Genomic DNA, 18,516 nt, shown 5'->3' with positions numbered 1-18,516 from the left:
TAGGTACTTCAATCATAGATTTGAAGCTATGATGTCTTTCATCATGAATAAGAAGAATCCACCTCTTGGAGAGGTGTTGGATTTCTTCTGGAGAAAGGAGTACCAAGCAAGAGGAGCTCCTCATATACATATGTTGCTGTGGATCAAGGATGCACCTAAATTTGGAACGGATCCAGAAGACTCAGTGATGAGTTTCATCCAACAGTATTCTACGTGTGCTGTTCCAAACGCAAAGGAGAAGAAAAGCCTAAGAGAAAAAGTTCTGCGTTTCCAAAGCCATCGATGTGGAAAGTACTGCCGTCGTAAATTCCGAAACAAAGACAAGTTCTACACCAAATGTCGTTTCGGCTTCCCACGACCGGTGATTTCTAAAGGAAGAGTAAACAGTTTGATGTCTTCGCTGCGACATAATGTGATGAAGAAATCACCTAAAAACACTTACAATTTGAAGAGGAACGAAGAGTCCAAGTATATCAACGACTACAACCCGGTGATTTTGTCCATGTGGAATGCTAACATGGATATACAGTTTGTGGCTGATAACTGTATGGCTGTGGCTCGGTATGTGACGTCGTATATCACCAAAAAAGAGAAGACAGAATTGAAGGATATGTGGGAGGACATTTCCCATGAAAAGAGCCTCAGCAAGAAGTTGTACAGTTTCAGTCTGAAGATGTTGTCGCATCGAGAAATCGGAGCGTACGAATGTTCTGACCGGTTGTCTTCAGCAAGTCTCTATGCCAAGTCCAGGAGTATCGTTTGGGCGAGTCTTGGTCTTGCTGCAACGCGTAATCGAGTTCTCAAACCTGTGCGGGAAATTGAGTATTTGGCGGAAAAGGAGCCAAACAGTACCGACATTTTGAAGACAAACATGTTGGATACATATTATCCAAATCGAAGCAGTCACCTAGAGAATGTTTGTCTGTATGAGGTTCTGCAAAATTACATGTTCAAGAGGAACATCAAAGAAGATACTGAGAAAGGAGTGTATGCTGTAATAGGAAGTGAGGGATGTCTGGTCAAGCAAAGAAAATGCCACTTGATAAACCATCGAAAATTGAGTGGCGAATCTCCTGAAAAAAAGGAGTTTTTCTATTTAGCACTTTTGCAACTTTTCAAGCCTTGGCGTGCAGAAGAGGAACTGCTTGGAGATTTCCTCTGTTACGAAGACTCTTTCAATGCCGCCAAGGAGACCATAGAATGTCCTGCTTTTCCCAAATATGTAGAAATGTTGAATGCGGAAATTGAGCAGGAAGCAACGATTGCAGCCGAGATTGCCAGAGACAGTTCTCAGGACAGTCAGAGTTCTGCTTCATTGAGTCAGGATCCACTAGGAGGACCTCTTATTGAAAATGAAGCTGCCACTGCTATGAATGAGGTGGAAAGAGCCATGGCACATGCTCAAGAGGATGCGGTTAACTTAGAAGAGTTGGAAAGGCAACTCAACGTTGAGCAGAGGAAAATATATGACGAAGTTACCATGCAAATTGATCATGGATTAAGTCATGATAAGAAAGAGTGCTCATGTACGTCGTTGAAGCCTGTCCGACTGTACGTTAGTGGAGAAGCGGGAACTGGAAAAAGTTTCCTCATTAAAGCAATTTCATGCTATTTGCAGGAAAGGACAGAGTCATCACTGTCTTGTGTTGTCACTGCTCCAACTGGACTGGCAGCACATAATATTAAAGGGATTACTTTACATCGTTTACTGATGCTGCCAGTGGAGCATGACAACAAATTAGAATATCACAAGCTATCTGGAGATGCTTGTTTTGAAGTTTCAAGAATCTTGAGGAAAATGAAACTTCTTATCATTGACGAAGTAAGCATGGTTTCCAATGTCATGCTTGCCTTTGTGCATTTGAGGATGCAAGAAGTTCTCAAAACAGAGTATGATGTGTTATTCGGTGGCAAACACATCATTGTTTTTGGAGATCTTCTGCAGCTGACACCAGTGAAAGGGCAACCTGTGTTCAAAATGCTCACGCATGAAGATACCAGGAAGTGCCTAGGCAGCATTGGCAACGTCAATATATGGTTAAACTTCAATTATGCTGAACTGCATGAAAATATGCGTCAGGCAAAGGATGAAGTTTACAAGACTATTCTACAAGATGTTAGAATTGGAAAAGTGACCGAGCATGGGAAAGAAGCTTTACATGCACGATTACTGACAAATTTATATCCAGAACAAGATGTTGTGCCTGAGAATATTTTTCAGAAAATTACTGATAAGAAATCTGGAATATGTTTGATGCCAACTCTTGCAGAATGTGCAAAATTTAACAACAAAATGTTGCATTTAGAAAAGCAAGAGATTGTGAAAGTGGAAGCTATTGATAGAGTAGAGCATATGGGATCAACAATTATTTTGTCTGAGAATCTGAAAACAAAATTGGATTCATTAGAGAAGAGTATATCTAAAACTGCAGGTTTTGAAAAGACTCTGAATGTGTGCTTGAACTGCCGTATAATTTTAAGAAGGAATTTACATGTTGAAAGAGGTCTGGTAAATGGATCAATGGGTAATGTTGTTGATTTTGTGAAATACAGAAATAGAGATGGAATTGAATTTTTAAAAATTAAATTTGATGGCATTGAGGAAGTACAGCTAATTGCTCGTTGTTCTGCTAGATTTTTGCTTGTAAAAGACTTATATGTTCGCCGTAAGCAGTTCCCTGTTTGCTTGGCATATGCGGTGACAATTCATAAATCGCAAGGTTTAAGTGTAGACACTGCATTGGTGAATATTGGCAGTTCTGTGTTCAAGGAGGGTATGGCATATGTGGCATTGTCACGAGTTAGAACTTTATCGGGATTGTACTTGATTGACTGTGATGTCAGAAACATTTGTGCAGATCTAGATTGTGTTAAGGAATACAATAGGTTAAGAAGAGAGTATGCGCCACATTTGCCTCAGTTTCCTTTGTTTGAGAAACGTCTGGTAGGCCGGAAACGAAGAAATGAGAACAATACTGGAGAGGTTGTAGCAAAAAGACAAAAAGTGAATGAACCTAAAATTACAAGCAGAAACAAAGAGGATTCTGTTGAAGATGTTGTTGGTTTTCAGTTTGAAAACAGTTCTGGTGTCAACTGCTATGCTAATGTAGTAATTAATGTTTTGTTTTCTCTAAAAAATGTAAAAGAAGAGATTGTGGTCAATTCTGATCAAAGATTTTGCAGTTTGTTAAATTCTGTGTTAGAGAAATGTACCACTGATAGAAGAAACATAGAAAGTGTGTCTGAAATTAGAAATCTGTTAGATAGATGTTCAGGCCAAACACAATTCTCTCAAAATATTCAGCAAGATTGTCAGGAGTTTTTAATGTATATGCTTCATGTATTACATGCTGAAGGTGTAGATGTAGATCAGCTGTTTGGGCTTTCTTATCAATGGCAGCATGACTGCGAGAACTGTATGGTATCAAGTACTACTAGTGTAGACTCAGAAAGATTTGTATATTTAACTTTGCCAGACAGTAAATCAGTCTCCTTTAATAAGCTAGTAAAAGGAGCTAATCACAACATGGAGTGTAGCCAATGTAAATCTGAAATGATGTCCACATTATTTATACGAACATATGGCCAGTACATCATTTTAATGTTCCAACGATGTAGGCCTGATGGAACAAAATTGACAACTTTAATAAAAAATTTTGTAGCTTCGCAGTTGTCAATATCAGGAAGGACTTTTGTAACTACAGCAATTATATATCATGACGGCCCTTCAATATCATCAGGACATTACACAGCTTATTTAAAGTCTAGAAATGGCTGGTCATTCTGTAATGATTCTGTTGTAATTTTCAAAAAAAAATTGCCGTATGACCTTAAAAACTCTTACCTGGTGTTTTTAAAACCAAAATTTTAGGAAAATATTCTCGGGATATGATCTGTGGAATTTCAAGAAGTTCTAATGGCTCCTACACAATTTGGCCTTGAGGATAAGTGTAGTTCAGAGACATAACTTCTAATCATAGGATTGGACATCATGGACATGTATGTGCAGTTTAAATGAGTTCAGAAAAACTGTTTCTTTTCATAAGCTAATTAAAGCAGCCAATCAAAACATGGAGTAGAGGGAATGTAAGTCTGCAATGCTGTATACTGTTTTACATTACTTTGTGATTAAAAGTGATGTAGAGAATTAAATAATTGTAGTACTCATAGAGGTAGTGTAAGTCTGCTTCATATTAAGCAGTATCAGTGTCATACGAAATGTAGAACATGACTGAGCAAGAAGGGGAAGATATTACTATTCCAGGATTGTGAAAATGATCTTCAACATTTTAATTCTGAAAGTTGCGGGAATACCAAATGATGGGATTGGCTAACAAGAAATCCAAGAGTTATACATGGCTCTGACAAAATTTGGCCTTGTGGAATCTTGTGGTAGAGAGCAAGAAGTCATTTATTGTATGTAACATGTTTTTAAAAACGATGGAGATTTTCTTTCAGAAACTGGTGGGCTGAAAGTAATAACAGCACAAAAGAGTATAAGCTATTCATAGGACATCCTTGGACGTCATGGAAAGTAAGTTAACTTTAAGGAGTTCTGATTTTTGATTTCTGATCTTGTATGGGTTTTTTAAACACAATCATTTTGATTGTGTTTTTTTTTCCCCGCTGTTACATGATGAATACCTTCAAGTCACTGTTTTTAGTGAATTTTGATACATTCTGAGAACAGCAAAAATAAACCATTTAACATGTATAATTAATTCTGTAATGTTTCCATTTATGATGTATATGTAGAACTGTGTAGAAGGCATGGAGAAGGTGAGGCTTCTGTAAGTGTCAAAGTTGTTGCATGCAGTGCTGCACTTCTGCGTATTCTTTGATATGCTAGACTACATCTGCACAATGAGATACCTAAGCAAAGGAAACAGAAGTGATGTGATTGTGAAATGAGCAAAATAAATTGCATGTATTTCAATTACATCACCTGTGTTTCCTATCATTACGAATCACATTGTGCAGATCAAGTTTAGGTCTGTCCAGGGAAACATAGGAGGTTTGGACTTTGTTGAACATTGCAGTGGACATGACTCACTTCATTGGTAGACCTTCACATGTATTATGTCTTCTATTCTCTTCAACAACTCGAAATTTCATCTGCAACCCTGAGTAGGCCTCACCTGAAACAAAACTCTGGATAGTAGACATCTTATTGGCATCCTGAAGCAATTATTTTAAATTTTAGTGTCTTGCGACACTTTTCTGAGACAACAGCAATGCAAAAGATGCACCATGTTTTAAGATAGGTCTCACTTCATCTCCATCAAGATAGTGTTACTTTAAAATGTATATCTTTAGGACTGTGTAGCTTCTGTAAGTGTCAAAGTTATTGAAAAACTGTTTGTCCTTCAATCTTTGCCCTTGTCTTTTGTAATTTTTCAATACATGTTTTTATATTTTTCAAATGTTTGTTCTCTCTTTCACAGATTGAAAGTATAAAAATAAAAAGTGAGGAATTTAACGACAATTATAAGGTAAGTATTTTGTACTCTTTTCGTTACATTTCTATCACATTGAACTACTATTAGTTCCACTGCTTCATTTCTTTAATCCTCAGTTTCCTGCCTTTGCTACTTCCCTCATTCCTTTCTCTATTACCTACTTACTCAACTCCTTCCACTTTTTTTCTCAGTCCCTCTCTTCTCATAGTTCCTCACTCTTGTTCACTCACTCCGTCTCTATTACTCTTAGTGTCTTAGACTGATCACTGTATCACTATTTGTTCATAATGCTTTCTCTGTGTAGTTGAAGCACACTAAGGGTCATATTATGAATGCAGCCAATAAAATTATTGCTCTTTTTATTGGCAGAAAACTGGTGCAAAAGCGGCTTTAGCGGCAGTTTTCTGCCGCAAAAGCAGCTTTAGCGACACATTTCTGCCTATAAAAGCTGCAAAACTTTTATTGCCTATGTTGATAATATGCCCCTATGTTATTTACATTAGGGCTATATTGTCCAGTATAACAATCAAAATTGCTCTCCAAAGACACCAGGCAAAGCAGACGCTCCCTCAAACAGATCACCAAGCGCAATTTACCCTACTTACAATCTAGCCTGTTCTCTGTCGAGACTTTAGCAATCTTTAGAGCACAAGATAAGATTTTTTTACATGGAAGAGCCATACGTATTGCAATTCTACTTAAGAAACAAGCATTGGCATAGACAATAGGTCTTGCCTTTGGGACCTTATACGTGTTTAGCCATGCAACAGTTGATGTTGCTGCACCAAGGATATTATGCTGCATAACTAAAGACTTAGAAGGTCCAAAAGTCGATACCTATTGGCTATGCCAATGCTTGTTTTTCTTTCAATTCGTTATCTATTTTGTTTTTCACAATTATACCATCTTCTGTCTGTTCTTTGGTAAATAGATCTATTAAATAGTATCTCTTCTTTACTCCCTATAGCTGTCTTTCTTGAAACATCACTCTCTGTTTACTTTCCTTATACTTACTCTTTTTTTTTAAAAAGTTTTTTTTTAGGTTAGCTCCCGGTACGCGTACCGGGAAGCTAAACCGGAAGCGAACCAAAAGAAATAGAGCTTGCCAGAGTGCAAAACATTCTAGCAATTTTTTTGGAAAGGGAAGGTAGTTCTGAAAAGAACTTTTTTTTTTATATTTTTGTTGTTTTATATTTTTTTTGTATTTTTTGAACATTTTTTGTTTTTTTTTGTATTTTTTGAACGATTTTATATTTTTTTTGGGTTTTTTTGGGGGGGGGGAACAACAAAAAACAGGCGTTGAAAAGGGCTCAACAGGAGCAAAAAAAAATTACTGGGGGCGGTTAGGGCAATTATGATTGTCATAAGCCAGGTTGATGGCATTAATACTCATGTTACCACATGATATCAACGCACCACAGTGCATACAAGTATGTTTCATGTGCCCAAAATTCTCTTGGATGTTTGGCACAGTTTCCCGTGCCTCTGCTGGTGTCAATGATATTGACGATGTTGACCTGGCCACAGGAGTTGCTGTTGGGTTTTGTTCCATATCCCGTATTTCCGCCCGGCTGTAATTAAGTGGATGCTTCCTGGTCATGTGCCGATGCATGGTATAGTTCCCATAGCTATACTTTTTATCAGTCCCTCTTGATAATTTCTCTTTGCAGATGAGGCAGGTCACATACCTCGCATTCACTTTCTTTTGCCCTGGAGGGATTGAATAAAACTGCCAGATGAAACTGGCTTTCCTATGGGAAACCCGGGGCACCTCTTCCAAGAACTGTGGTTCTTCTCTCTCCTCTTCCTCTAGGTCTTCCTCTTCCTCCTCTGTGTTGGTGATCACCTGGGGAGGTGGTCCTCTCTTCCCATGAGGAGGTGGAGGTGGTGGTGGGGGTGCACCAGCTGAAGCAAGTACTGAAGTCATTTCTCAAGTATTAATAAAGGTCTTCCTCTCACAATGATGAAAGTCAGAGTGAGGAAAGAAGGAGGGGTTTTCATCATTTGGAAAAAACAATACTTCTCAACCAATGAAAAGTGTTATTTTTAGGTCACCTGACCTAGCCTTCCATAATTATGAAACTAAAAGTGAAATGAACCAATGAAAAGCTTTATTAACAAGTCACATGACTCTAACTTTCATGTTACGCGCTGCGGAACGCTCCCCGGTTAGCTTCCGGTTCGCTGCGCTTCGCGCCTCGGTCCGCGCCCGGGGACACTTCCGGGTGCGCTAACGCAGTACGTCACAAGACGCATTTCGCGGCAACGCGATACGTCGCGCTTTCGCGCCGCGGATCGCTTCCGGGGAGTTGCGTTTCGCGCCTCGGTCCGCGCCCCGGGGCACTTCCGGGTGCGCTAACGCCGTACGTCATAAGACGCATTACGCGGCAACGCGATACCGTAACTATGTTGATTTGTTACCGGTTCGCGGACCGGATCGCGGAATCGAATTGAGCTAACGGGAAGCTTCCCGGTTCGCGGACCGGGAGCGAAACAAAAAAAATATTTAAAAAAAATTATTAATAAACATATAAAATATATTTTTGGATTTAAAGAAGAATACATTTTACAGCTATAGATATTAGCTTTTAAAAAACCAATGAAATTCACTGAAAAAACCATAGGTTATAGACCATATATAGTTAGGAATTAGCATTTACAAAACCTTGAAAATTCACTGAAAAAACCATAGGTTATAGACCATATATAGTTAGGAATTAGCATTTAAAAAACCTTATTTTACTCACACAAAACCATTGAAATTCCATATATAGTTAGTTGCACTAACTATATATCGCGCACCTGCAATCCACTGCTGATGATGTCACATATTACATCATTCATGACATGGTCAGTGACATCACTGATGACATCACTGATGACATCTCAAATGACATCACTGATGACATCACTGATGACATCTCAAATGACATCACTGATAACATCTCAAATGACATCACAGATGACATCACTGATGACATCTCAAATGACATCACTGATGACATCTCATTTGACATCAATGGTCACATCACTGATGATATCATTCATGTGACAATACAATGCATCTCCTCACACTTTAATATAACCTCTGTTACACCCAGTGTTAAATACAGAATATAATTTTTTAAACCATTGACACACCAATACTAGTTACTACATACGCACTCACTGATTCCTATGTCTACACACACATTCACTCATTCACCCATACAATCATTTATACATACAATCACTCATCATTAGAACACTATCATATGCACTCATACACCTATACAGACACTCACACTCTGCCACTCATCCATGGAGTTACTCACACACCTAGTCAGTCCTGTAAAGAATCAATCACACTTCCATTTTCTAATCTATACAGTTAAACATAGAGTACCTTACATTTTCAAACATATACTAACACATACTTACTCTCTTATACAATCATTGATACAAGTACACATTGATCTGCACAGAGTCACACATCTCCCAGCCAGCCACACACACACTCAGTCTCCCATACAAATACTTGGACAATCAATCAATAACCCATATAGTTACTCATATAGCTACTGATCAACACATGCAGCAGTTTACAGAACCACAGACGTAATGATGCACAAATTAAGACAGTTTAGTCACTAACCCATGCACTCAGTGAGACACATTTAATCACTCACTCATACAGTCAGTCACGCACCTACTAAATCCTTCATCCAGACACTTATACATCTACTCATTCTTCAATATGTAAAACATATTTAAACTTTACAGAAACACACAGTCAATGGATGATGTCATCAGTGATGTCATCAGTGATGTCATTTGAGATGTCATCAGTGATGTCATCAGTGATGTCACTGACCATGTCATGAATGATGTAATATGTGACATCATCAGCAGTGGATTGCAGGTGCGCGATATATAGTTAGTGCAACTAACTATATATGGAATTTCAATGGTTTTGTGTGAGTAAAATAAGGTTTTTTAAATGCTAATTCCTAACTATATATGGTCTATAACCTATGGTTTTTTCAGTGAATATACATATGCATGTGGTATTTCCAGAGCACCGACCTAGCCAAAAGGCAGTGAAGTACAGTGCATGGTTAAAGTCCACCATGTGAAAGAGGTGAGAGGAGCTTTATCAATGTAAATCTGTTACTTTCTACTTTTTTACAAGAACCTTTACATTAATTTCAAGCACATGAACGTTTTGATATTTTTCGAAATTTAAAAATTCATTTTTTGACATGTTTAAGATTGGATCCTTATTTAGATGCACATATATTGGTTTGGAAGAGGTCTAGCAAACCAAGTGATAGCTAGATGCTGAATTCGATCACAGTTGGATAGTCCTAGCGTGAAAGACAATCTTTCGGAAAACTTCAACTAAAATGAAAGAAATGTGCTTGTGAAGGTTCATTTTCCCTTCATGTTAAGGGGTTGCAAAAGAGATTCTGGTAGCCATGTTAAGATGTGCACTGTGATCAAATTCCTCCATTTTGCGTTGTTTGTATGGATTATGCTGAAAAGGTCTTTGTGAAGAGATATACAAAAATCTCAATTCATCATGCACATTTTAGTGCAAGACCGAGTTTGTAACCTGTATATGAGCATGGTCAGTCTGGGATTAAGACCAACTGAGTGTTGGGATAAAGGTCCAGAGTTCAGTACGTTGCGTCACTCTCTAGAATATCCTTTGAATTCATCTCAAAGTAGCCCAGTCATCGAGTGGTGTGATCACATGCAAGAGTACCTCATCTCCTGGAATTAAATTACTGTCACTCTCAGAATTTTCCTGACATGTTATGCTATTCTTGTGATTAAGCAGGGGCGGATCCTCCTCAATGGACCGGCACCCAACTAGCACGCCAGCAGCTAAAAAATAAAACAATATTTGATTATCATTTTATTTTTAAGCAGCTAGCTCAGCCACAGTTTGCAGGGGGGTGGACCATAGGAGGGGGTAGGCGGAGTCCTCTGTGCAGCCATCTCAGGCTGACCAAAACACGCATGCATACTTAGGTTTCTCTAGCCCTGCTGCTCTGAGGAGCCAGGCTGGAGAAAACCTATAGATTCCCTGGTCTGAGCGGTGCATCTTTTAGCCTGCTCGGGCCAAATCCCTGCACTGCACTGCAGCATGGGGATTGGACAGGAAGTCTGATGCAGCCCCAGTGCCTGCTGGGATACGCAAGAAGAAGCCGCTGACGGGACGCGGACTTAACTTAAAGTACGTTATTTAATTTTTGTATTCTACCCCCTCCCTGTGCTCCTTCTCACACATGCCCCCAGTCCCACTACCTTTTGCATGTGGCTGCTGCCACTGTTATTAGATCTTGCTTATAGACATCTGTAGCTGCCTGCAGGCAGACCTCTGTCTTCCAATTCATAACATAAAATTAGTGTGGACTTTGGAGCAGCCCCTTTCATACAATTGTATGACTTTGATGCCTATCTCACTTGTCTACTTATGATTTGCAGGCATTCCTTCCCATTTTTCTGCTTGTCCCACCCTTACAGCCTTTCCATCTCACTGTGTTCTCACTGGTTAACGTATATATTCCCATTGCTTTTCTGTTTAAATTTCTTACCCCCAGATCTCCTTGCTGCTCATTCCTGCCCACTTGCTATCCTGCAACACCTTTTATCTTGTGAAAGAGCCCCAGCGGGTGTGCTTTACTCTTAATCTGCCCAGTGGTACAGTGAAAGATCTTGTTGGAGCACTGTGGCCTGGCTTTATCCCACAGAATAGTCCAGTTCTCCATTGCTTATCTCCTCTGATTATTCCTCAAGTAGTTACATGTCATTCACATAACGATCTTTTATTAAATATACTTTGTTTTACTAAGCCAGTTAACATGTTGATACAAAATGTTAAATTTATACTTGAAGGTAAGATTTGGAGCAGATAGAATATACAAAACAGCGAGATTGCGTTCCAACATTTTTGCGGAGAATTCATATTTTACATAATTCATTCATTCAGGTTCTTTTTTTTACTACATTTTAATTTCTCAGTGTGTAGTGTATACAATTACAACACCCCATATGATCTGTGACCCTTTAATGGCATACAGACTATGCTCCAGATTACAAATTGCATAGAATCTTCCTCTCCATATTTCAAATGATGGGGGTTCTTTTTGGAGCCAGAAGGAAGCTATGCACAGCTGGGCCATTGCAACAGCCATGAAAATCAAATAACTACATTGGTACAGCTCCCGGCTGACCATAGACTCTTCCAACACTCCCAGGAGCATGTCGGTGTAGTAGAGATCTGTACCCCTGTTATTCCTGTCAAAAAGGTCTCAATCCCCCCTGTCAACGGTCTCAGTTTAGGACACGAGAAAAATATTTGCAGACTGTCAGCCTGATCAGCTCTGCCACGCTTACATTTTCCATTATCTGATCCACCCCATTGGGAATTTTTGGCTGGCGTATAATAAAGACTAAATATGGTCTTGAAATGTTGTGATTTGAGATTGGAAGAAATCAATATCTTCTCCCCAATTGCAAAGCAGTCCTGTAAGATTTCACCACTGTGAGATAGTGTAGTGTTCCAGTTCTGATTTCGAACCTCTAAATCATCTTGCTGTGTTCCAATGAGGGCTTGATAAAGAGTACCAATCCTCCCACTACCTCTTTTTGCCTCATTAAGGTTATTTATTTCGGGCTAATGTTTCTTGATTTCATTTCCTCTGTAGATAATCTCGAATCTGGAGATATTTAGGAAAATCGATCTTTAACAAACAATACTTTTTAGCCAGGGTAGAATAAGACAGTACACAATCTTTATCAAAGAAATCCCCCAAAATCACTATACCCTTTCATTGCCACCTGGCCATATTAGTGACCCAAAAAATAGAGGCTGATATTAGTGGTGCTGCAGTAGGTGTATAACGACAAACCCTGCTGAATTGCAGATGTCTTCGAACCTGTTGCTACTCTTTAATAGCTGCTTGTATAACCTTAAAATGGGTCTTCTTGTAGTAGCTTGGTTCAAGACATTTAAAAAAGCTTCTATTGGCCTCAGCTCAATAATATATTGTGAAATTGGGTACCGACCATCCTCCACAACTTCTACGTAGACTTATATATTTCATGGCCCTTAGTGGTTTCCTCTGGGCCCATATAAAACTACTACAAATCAATTGTAATTTCTACAAGACAAGGCTGTCCTCTGTTTCCTCTGCTTTTTGTGTGCTCTTAGAGCCCCTGGCCATAGCCGTTCGCTCTATAAGCAGTTTAACATCTCTAATGCCTGTTATGACCAACATCAAACTTTATGCTGATGATATTGCACTCTTTATTAAACCTAATATTGAAGTGCAAATCAAATATTTAATTTATTTCAGGAATTCCAATCCATTAGGGGATATAAAATCCATACATCCAAGACAGAGATTCTGCTCTGTAATTGTACGCCTGATTCACTATTGGCAGAACTGACTCCATTGCTCCATACTAGGCCCAAGAGGTACGTAGAGGGGTATGTTACAGAAAATTTCAATGATCTCTATGCCTTAATAATATTCCTCTTTATATTAAGATAAACGATACATTGATAAAATGGAAAGATCTTCCAATAGCAATAATAGGCCGAGTAGCCATAACTCACGTGATGATTTAGCCATTATGCAAATTTCTCTTAGGTATCCCAAATGCAGTCAAATTAATTTTTTTAATGAAGTCCACTTTTATATGGACAAATAATGGTTCTAGGCTTTCAATAGATGCACTTTTTAGGCTGGTGTCAGAAGGGAATAGCTCTACCTGACCTGAAAGAATATTACTATGCTAACTTTGCAGATACAACAATGAAGGCTTAAATATTATTAGATACAATATTTTTTTTAGATCTAATTCACAAAGAATATTTAATCCAAGACTTTATGCGTTGAATAAAAACACCCAAAAAGTCATATACAAGACTCTACTATGGAATATTTAACAAAAAACAATCATTTTGGTCATTACATGATCCCCAATATAAATGGAGAAACTCTCCTCTCTGACGTACAAATGGGTCAAGATCCATTGCTAGATCAGGGGGCGTGGCCTGGTCGAACACCAAGATGGTAGCTTGACCATGAAGCCCCCAAGTGACCATTCTGAAAGAGCTGCCCTGAGATGCAGACTCTCAGGCATGCTGGGAGAGCAGCAGAGCCAGTAAAGATGCCCTGAAACACTGGACAGGACACGGCTGCATCGCAACAGTGACCTGACATGGCCCTCGGAGGCCTGTGACATCAGGGGTTGCTGGCGAGGCTGATGGCGGGGCCGCTGTCACCAAGAGCAGCCGCTGGCATAAATCGAGCCCAGGTAGCTGTGTCCTACAACAACGAGGTTGCAAGGTGCAATCTCTCCACTGGTCCAGCACCAGGAAGTGGTTCTGAGTCTGGCAGCTGGACGCGGGACCCCTCCCCACAGAATGATCGGGCACCTTGATGACACTGGTGGCCCACAGCTCGGACCAACTGCTTGCATATTTCCCTTGGGAATGCTTGATGGTGGTTGAGGCACCCCGGGGAGTTGCCGGCTAGCACAATTCCTTTCCATTGCTGCTAATAGTATGTAGTGGTGGAATGTAAAGCATATTACCTGGTGGCATGATCGAGGCAGGAGGAGAGTGGCCTCACTTGTTGATGGCGCAATTGATGCTGCTGTGAAACTGATACATTTGCTGCCCATACCAAGGCTCTTTATTTGTAAACGTCTAACTCGAAATACCAGAGTGTACCACGAGAAATTAATGGACACTGCGGCAAGTATGGGAATAGATGTTAGCAAATCAAAGGTGTTGCAAAAACCTTACAGAGCAGAATTCTCAGACAAAGATTTGGAAAACATGAATGTGTCAGGGAAAAAGGTACAGATCAGAGAATTGCTAAACCTGTTACAAAAATGGGGAGATTTAGAAAAATGGAAAGTCAGGTGGGCCAAGAAAAAAGAAGGTAATAGATCAAAGCAAATGACATCTGAGTACGTGTTAAAAGAAGCAGACAAGGCAGAAAAAATGTTTTCCTATGCGAGAAGTGCCAGGGGGAAAATATGTGCATGTTCCATGGTCCAGACAAGATATTGTGTCCTTTACCAATGACTTCCCAAAATTACGAGAAAAACCTGTAGATTGGTACCGACAGGTCGAGAGATTTGTGAAGGTCCAGAAGTGTCTCTGGAAAGATTTAGATGGGTTCTTTGACATTGTAGTTCCCGTAGATTTGTGGACAGAATGTAAAATTGCTATTTATTGGCCTAGTGAAGAATACCCGAGAGACCCAAACACAGGGGCTCCTTCAGCAGAAGTAATGAAAAAGTACAATCAGGTAATATTACATCTAAAAGGAAAAGTGCCTGCAAAGGAAACTGATTGGACCCGAATAGACAGGACTACCCAGAATAGAGATGAAACTGTGCACTCCTATTATGAACGACTGTTACAGATGTTCAAGACGTACAGTGGTCTGGACAACATCGAGATGAAAGACATGACCCACTTCATTTATAGATTTGTGCTAGGATTAAGACCTGAAATTTTCCAGTGGATCAAAGACAAAAAAATCTGCTGGCAGTCTAAACCAATTGATGAAGTCCTGAAATATGCTAAATATTGCGAGGATGTATTGGCAGATAAACGGAAGGAGTTAAAAGAAAAAGTCACGTGGGCTCAGGTAAAATTAGCAGAACACCAAGAACAGCAGCTAAATAAATTGACCAGTAATCAGAATCAAGGCCCCGGGGGTGGGGGAAAGCCCAAAGCAAAAATGAGCCGAGAGGAGGCCAAAAAGAAGTTCCCCTGTCACGGGTGCGGACAGATAGGTCACTGGAGAGACGAGTGTCCAGCTGTACAGAATGGTAATGTGCAAATAAATGATTTAAATCCACAGACGCAGAATGAGAAACCATGGAAGACCCAGCAACAGGTAAAGCAGAATCAGTTGCCTCATGCACCTAGACAAAATTATAGGAGCAAAGCACAACAGGGTGAAGACACCGAAGTGTGGGAAGGAAGGGAGAATAGAAATGCAGCAACTTCACAATTTCTGTTAAATGACACGTTTTTCTGTGATGACACCTACTGACGGTGCCTGAGGGGGGAGGACGAGGAGTGCGTGCTTGGCGCCTCCTTGCCGGTGGACCAGACAGGGCCATACATTGACGGAAAGGTTGAAGGGAATGATGTCACCTTTCTGTTGGACACTGGTGCTACCCGTTCTACTGTGAGAACAGCAGACGTTCCAAACCTACTCCTCTCGGGAGAAGCAATCCAGGTAGTTGGCGTTTCTAATCAGCTAATTAGTACCCCAGTTACAAAACCTATGGAGATTAAAATTGGGAATTTTAAGGAAATGCATAGGTTTGTTGTCTGTGATTCCAGTCCTGTAAACTTGCTAGGACGAGATTTGTTGTGCAAAATGAATTGTACTATCTTTTGCACACCAAATGGCGTCGAGATTCAGACCCCCGACGAAGATGGAATTTACAAATTAATGTTAGCAAGACCCGACTCAGAAATTAAAAGACTGAAAATACAAGACTTACCTGAAGAGCTCCAAGAAACAGTGAAACCAGATGAATGGGATTTTACTGGAAAAGATGTAGGATTAATGGATAATGTTAACCCAATTAAAATAGCCATAAAGGAAAATGCAGTATACCCAAATATTAAACAGTACAAAATGAGTGCAGAAGTAAAAGCAGGGGTTGCCACTGAAATAAAAAGATTGTTAGAAGCAAAAATCACACAAGAAGTGATGAGCAGCCCATGTAATTCACCCATAATTGGAATCAAGAAACCTAGTGGTAAGTACAGGGTAGTACAGGACCTGCACAAGGTTAACAAAATTGTGGTTCCTTGTTGTCCTGTCGTGCCAAACCCTGCAGTGATTCTATCCCAAATTCCATGGAATGCTGGATGGTTTACCGCCATTGACTTATGTCATGCATTCTTTTCAATTCCTTTGCATCCAGACAGCAAATATCTTTTCTCATTTGAGTTCGACAGTCACGTCTACGTCTGGAATGGTGTCCCTCAGGGGTACACAGAAAGCCCCTCAATCTTTAATCAGATTCTAAAAAAGTGCCTTGAAACCCTAATATTGGCCGGAAAATCAGTTCTGGTGCAATACATAGACGACCTCTTGGTGGCATCTAAAAGTCGAAGAGACTGTGTAACTGACACAATTGCCTTGCTGAACCATTTAGGTGAAGGAGGGCATAAAGTATTGCCAGAAAAACTGCAATTCTATACCACATCAGTAAAATATCTGGGGCACCAGATAGAGAGAGGTATCAGAAAAGTCACTACCGATATAATCAGAATAATTCGAAACATGGAATTGCCAAATACCCAGAAGGAAATCAGAATGTTCCTGGGAGTTGTAGGGTACTGTAGGCAATGGATTGTGGGATTTGCAGGCCTAGCAAGACCATTGATAAAAATGACAAAGAAAGGAGCACAAGATCCTGTGGAATGGGATGACGAAAGCATGACTGCTTTTGTAAAATTACGAGAATGTCTCTGTACTGCTCCTGCATTAGGAATGCCTGACTATTCAAAAGATTTTGCACTGTTCTGTGACACACGGGATAGCTGTGCACTTTCAGTCCTGACCCAAATTCATGGTTTGACTCGACGTCCAGTGGCATACTTTTCTTCCACATTGGACCCAGTAGCAGCTGGATTACCTGGGTGTTTGAAAGCTGTAGCTGCAACATGCATGAGTCTTGAACAGAGTGAATCCATTGTTATGGGACATCCGGTAACTGTGTATGTTCCACATTCTGTTGTAATTTTACTGACCAGAACAAAAACCCAGTATCTCACGCCTAGTCGGCTGACTATGTATGAGAGAATCCTTGTAGGTGCAGGAAACGTGACCCTTGAACGATGTAACGTTTTGAATCCAGCTACCTTACTGCCTAGCTCATTCGCAGCAGAAGTGAGAGAAGAATTTGCACATGATTGCATTGATTTGACTGAGTTCAGTACAAAACCACGCCCAGACATAAAAGATAACCCCCTGTTTAGTGAAGATTATGAGTTGTTCGTAGATGGATCATGCCTGAGACATGAGGAAGGTGGCCTAAGCGCTGCCTACGCCGTGTGCACTCTAGAGCGCCCAGTGGAAGCATCCTATTTATATGGAGTTAAGTCTGCACAAATAGCTGAATTGGTTGCATTGACAAAAGCTTGTAAATTTGGGAGGAATTTGAAAATAACCATATACACTGATAGCCAGTATGGTTATGGGGTTGTGCATGACTTTGGCCAGTTGTGGCTACAAAGGGAGTTCCTGACCTCTTGAGGCACCCCTATCAGAAATGGAAAATACGTGCAGGATTTACTGGAATCAATCCAGTTACCAAAAGAATTGGCTGTGGTCAAGTGTGCTGCTCACAAATCTGGCGATGACAAAGTGACAGCAGGTAATCGGTATGCTGACCAGTTAGCCCAACATTGTGCAAAATACCGAATTTCAATAAATATAAAGGTTGGGGGAAGCGGAAACAGCTGCCAACTTTTGATGCTAGAGGGAGTGAATACATGGGAGGAAGTGAGAGACTTACAGGAAGCAGCAGAGCCACAGGAAAAACAGAGATGGAGAAACTTCGGTTGTCGAAGGAGAAGTGTAGATGGGGTCATTGTTTACCTTGATGATATGCCTGTGTTGCCAGACTGTATGCTTGCTCCTATGGCTATGCTGATACATGGAGATACACATGTAGGAAGAGATGCGATGATTCGCATGTTTCGCCAGACATGGTTTAATTCGAAGTTCAGAAACGTAGCAGAGGCACTCTGCCAGAGGTGTTAGACCTGTCAACAATTTAACCCTGGAAAGAAAACTATAGTGTTACCAGGGAAAATTGGAAAGGCAGAAAGCCCTTTTATTAGACTACAACTTGACTTTATTCAGTTGCCCCCTTGTCGAGGAATGAAATACTTACTTGTCATTGTCTGCCTGTTTTCAAAATGGGTGGAAGCTTTCCCTGCACGTAGAAATGACAGCATCACAGTAGCAAAATTATTACTTAGGGAACTTATACCTCATTACGGTTTCCC

Source organism: Lissotriton helveticus, chromosome 1_1 (genome assembly GCF_964261635.1).
Source record: "Lissotriton helveticus chromosome 1_1, aLisHel1.1, whole genome shotgun sequence".
Taxonomy (NCBI): domain Eukaryota; kingdom Metazoa; phylum Chordata; class Amphibia; order Caudata; family Salamandridae; genus Lissotriton; species Lissotriton helveticus.
The sequence above is the reverse complement of the archived record's forward strand: the minus strand, read 5'-3'. Positions refer to the sequence as shown.